Raw genomic sequence first — 5,335 nt, forward strand, 5'->3', positions numbered from 1 at the left:
TGTTTTATTTTAAATTTTATGTTTATTTTAATTTATTTTGTGTTTGTTGGTGTTGTGTGGGCGGAGCCTCTGCCTGCAGCCTTGTTTTAAAGGCTCACTCGCTCGCTTGTTTGTTTGTTTGTTTGTTTGTTTTGTAGCTCTTCAGGTGACGTTTGGGCAGCGAAAACGCAGAGTCTGAAACTTTACTGTTATTACTTTTTTTTGTTTTGTTTTGTTTTGTTTTGTTTTTTTGTTTGTTTTGGCGAAACCAGACACAAAAAAATGAGCCAGACAGTTGACCAGTGAAAACCTTGTATCTCCCGTCAGGAACCTGCTGACTGTGCGTTCTGCAGTTCATCCAGTTGGGTTTGGAAAAGTTTTGCTAAACCGAGGAGCCGTAAATCGTCGCGTCCCGCTCAGTAAACATGACAATCACTTGAGCCGGAGATACGGGGTTCTCACCGGACAGACACTTTTTTAAAATTCTGTTTTATCCCCCAACACAACATGAAGACGACAATCACAGAACCACGCTTTCTGAAATGTTTTTTTTTTTTTTCAGAAGATTTCACCATTTGACTGAATGAATAAACAACAATAATAACTGATAACAATAATAATAATTCATTTGTTAAATGAAGGCAGGGCTACCAAAGCAGGTGAATTTGCTCGTTCAGTGAATTACCAAAGCTGTCAGATTTTTTTTTTTTTTGAATATTTTTTACATTTATTCATTGTAGTTTTGTTGTTTGTTTGATTTTTTTTTTTTTTTTTTTTTTTTTTGATCCTGGCAGTTTGTCGCTGCTCTGCCATGTTAGAATATATATATATAGATATATATAGATATATATTTTTTTTTTTTTTTTTTTTTTTAGCTAATGTTCTGAGTTTCAGCAACATGCAGTGTGTTAGTTTCTGTTTTCCCTCATTTGGTGTTTTGATGATGATGATGAGTCTAAAATCTGCCACAGGTGTTCAGCTGGTTGACATGTGAGTGTGAACACCATCATCATTACTCCATCATCATCATCATCCTTATCAAACCATTCAGTTAGGCCTGTGTGGAGAGGGGCCACAAGGCCAGGATGAACCTCCTGAGCACGGGGGAAAACATCAGCAGAGCGTTACTTAAACAAAAAAGCAAAAAAAAAAAAAAAAAATTGCTGACAAAAATATTTTTTACTTTTTACTTATTTTTTACTTTAGAAATTGTATTTCTAAAGATAAAAATCATCCGTTTAAAGGTCGGATGAGTGAGGCCGCGTTCAGACACCGTTCACTCACATGGAGCCCCTGCAGCCCAAAGCTACAAGGACCTGAACAACCTGAACAGTATTAAAAATTTGTAAAATATCACTGAAAATAATGGCAAAAACTGATTTTTTTTTTAATCATCAGATCCCCATAAAAATTCCCATAAATTTACCTCAAAAGAATTTCCTGAATTACATTTTTTTTTCACAAGAAATAAAATCAAGAAAAGTGAATTTTGTTAAATTAAGTAAATGAGCAAGAAATTAATTAGTAAAACAATTTACTAGAAAATAACATTTGCAAAAAAAAAAATCCATAAAATTAGCAGTGCAATATTTTTTAAAAAATGACAACAGAAGTCATATTTGTGATAGTGACAGTGACACCGCTCAAAAACCAATGAAAAAAAAAATCCAAAAATACCAGAAAATGAGTAAAACATCTCTGAAAATTTGGCAAAATATGAAAGATTTCTATAATCAAATATGATGAAAATTCCCATAAATTTACCTTGAAAGCATTTCCAGAATTAAAACTTTTTTTCACAAGAAATAAAAATAACAAAAGTGAATTTTGTTAAATAAACTCGCAAGAAGTTAGTAAAAATATTAGTAAAAAAAATTTGCAAAAAATTAGAAGCAAAATATTTTTTAAATAGTGACCAAAAATCATATTTGTGATAGTGACACAGTTAAAGGTCAGATCAGTGAAGGGCCCTCTGGGGGTCCCCGGACCACGGCTTTGGAAACCTGGCCCTGCTCGCTGTGTCCGGGTCTGATGGAGGAGCGCACACCGCATGTTGGCTGTGCCTGTGTTTGTTTTTGTTTGTGTTTGTTTTTGTTTGTGTTTGTTTTTGCTTCATGTCTCCTCGGCTCAGAGTGTCTGTCTGGTGAATCTGGTTTAGATCTGAACCTCTGCGTTCTCGGTCTGTCGCGGCGCGCCGAGATTCACAAGCACTCTGACGTAGACGGCTCCGCCTCACAAACAAACAAACAAACTTTTCCGAGCGCACACACAGAGGTTTTTCCATTTTTTTTCTTTTTCATGCGAGGCGTCTGGAAAAACCGACTCTGGCTGTTGCAGGAAGACGGAAACAGTCGATTCACACTCAAACCGTCTCGTCCACAAAGACACACACACACACACACACACACACTCTGTTTCTGTTTGTGTCTCCAGCTCCGTCCAGTGCAGCGTTCTGTTTCCTCCTGCTTTCACACCCACTGCTCACTTCCTTTTTTTTGTTTTCTTTTGTTTGTTTTTTTAATCCCCGCCCCATTTTCATATCTCTGGTTTAAACGCAGCGCCTGTTTTCTGCCCGGCAACAATCAAACCAATCACAGACTGTGCTCAGCGACCTCTCTCAGGGTCATAAGGGTCAAAGTTCAGCAACCAAAAAAAAACAAAAACGAAAAGGAGTTTCCATTCTGTGGCACAATTTTGTAAAGTGTACATTTTAATTTCTCTTTCCATGTGATTCTGGTTTGTTTTTTGGATTTCCTCCAGGGGGCAGCAGTGTACAGATGTGTGTGTGTGTATATAATATATACATATGTCACGTCTATTTTCAAGAAAAGGGCGAAAACAGGATTTAAAAACAGGAAAATGGCAGGGGAGGAGGACGCTCGCCTCAGCGGCCGCCACTAATGATGCAATACTACACGTTTTCCTCGTTACCACGGAAACTACACGGCAGCGGTTTCCACGGAGACGACGCACAGGGGACCACGCCCGACTCCCACCGACACCGACAACCTTTCGACTTAGCGACGGCCGCCGTGACGACGACGACAGCGACGAGCGGTCGGCGTGACGACGGGGGCCAGCTCGTATGAAGCCAAGGACACGCCCACAGACCCACGAGACCCGTCTGATTGGAGGATGAGGACTGAGGCACTTGGCCATTGGCTGTTTTATTAAATATGGCAGCTAGTGTTTTAATAGGAAAAGAATAAAATATTCTGGTAATGAAATTTAAACAAGACTGCTGGATGTTTTTTTTATATATATATATTTATATTTTGAAGTATATTTTATTTATTAGATATTTTTATATTTGTTTTTATGTTTTGTTTTTATATTTTGTGTTTATTTTCAGATTTCTTTATATTCCTTTTATATTTGTTTATTTTTATTTTATATTTTAGTTTTTAATATTGTCTTTGTTTTATACTATATTTTATTTTATATATTTCTTTTTTAGTTAATACTTGTTTTATATTTTATTTTTATTTTGTATTTGTTTTATAATTTGTTTTTTTATTTTGTAGTTTTTTATGTTTTCTTTATATATATATATATATATATATATATATATATTTTATGTTTTTGTGTTTTCATAGAGTTGAAAGTGTGTCTGTCTGTCTGTTTGTCTGTCGTCGTCGCCAGCCGAACTCCTTCACTGCCGTCGCACCTCGGCCAGGCATCGATTATCCTGACGGCCCTGAATGCAACGCCGAGGCAGAGCTGAGATGCGTTTAAAGGACTTGAACAGGAAATCTCAAACATTTACGACGTAAATTCAGGTTTGAATGTTTGACTTGGGGACAGTTTCAGCGACCAATCAGGAAGAAGATAAGATGTCATGAAGCAAAACCAAATTAATAACTATTGATAGTTTCAGGACTAAATCAACTTTACATAATAAAATATTCAATTCCACGTGTAGCATTAATGCATAAGTTCAAAATTCCTTTATGGACAAAACTGTTACAATAGTAAAAACAAAAAAAAAAAAAAAAAAAAAAAAAAAATATATATATATATATATATATATATATATATATATATATATACACTACTCACAAAAAGTTAGGGATATTTGGCTTTCGGGCGAAATTTACGGAAAATGTAAAAAGTCAAACAATTTCTTGAAACAAAAGCCAACAACAGTGGTGGATATACCACAACAAAAAATGTCAGTGTCAATAACTTGTCCTGTGCCCTTGAGCATCAATTACAGCTTGACCACGACGTCTCATGCTGTTCACAAGTCGACTTATTGTCTGCTGAGGCATGGCATCCCACTCTTCTTGAAGGGCGGCCCTCAGGACATTGAGGTTCTGGGGTACAGAGCTCCGAGCCTCTACACGGCGACTCAGCTGATCCCATAGGTTTTCTATGGGATTCAGGTCTGAGAAAGTGCAGGCCACTCCATCTGAGGTACCCCAGTCTCCAGCAGCCGTTCCCTAATGATACGACCTCGATGAGCTGGAGCATCAAACACCTGATGTGAATTTTGCCGTTAAACTCCTTGTTAGAGAACAGCAACTTGTGCAAAAAGTACTGAAACATTGAACAGTTGGACATGTGCATTCAAAAGTTTACAGAAGGTCACATTAAGTTCACCTGTAAAGGTTAGAATGCATTTTAGGTTCATCCTGAAATTTCACCCGAAAGCCGAATATCCCTAACTTTTTGTGAGTAGTGTATATATATATATATATATCTCGTTATTATAAAAATAGTACTGTTATGTAATAATCATTATTGTTATTTAATTTTTGGGGAACATTTTTTTAGTGTAAAGTGGCAACAATAAATAATATTAATAGTTTTTATTTCTATCTCTCACCTATTTTCAGGAAGGCATAAAAGATCAATATCAAAAAAATAAAATGACCCACCTGTCCGTCATGTTGGGTGTCAGTGAGTAAACTGTGTTTCAGCCGTTTGGCCACAAGAGGGCGCCAGACTCCTGCAGACAGACAGTAAACCAACCAGCAGTCAGCCAGTAAAATAAACACATTTGTATCTTGTAAGTACTCAGATTTTCACTGCACAGTCAGTGGATAAACTGATCAATAAGTAATAAACTATAAGTGATCAGTGGCTGTAATCAGTCAGTAAATCAGCCGGGCAGGAGGTCAGTAAGCTGGTAAATCAAGTTTGTCTTCAGGAAACCCTGAGAATCCGTCCAGTGACTCGGCAGTAAATGAGCTGATAATTAGTCAGCTCATTAAAGAGATAATTAGCTGATCAGTTAATCAATAAGCTGATCATCAGTCTGGTCAGCTGGTCAGGGACAAATCCCCTTTTCCGTCTCCCGTCTCCCCCAGACTGGGACCAGATGTTGGACACCGTCTCCACCTCTGGACATCCA

Source organism: Myripristis murdjan, chromosome 23, assembly GCF_902150065.1.
Source record: "Myripristis murdjan chromosome 23, fMyrMur1.1, whole genome shotgun sequence".
Lineage (NCBI taxonomy): Eukaryota > Metazoa > Chordata > Actinopteri > Holocentriformes > Holocentridae > Myripristis > Myripristis murdjan.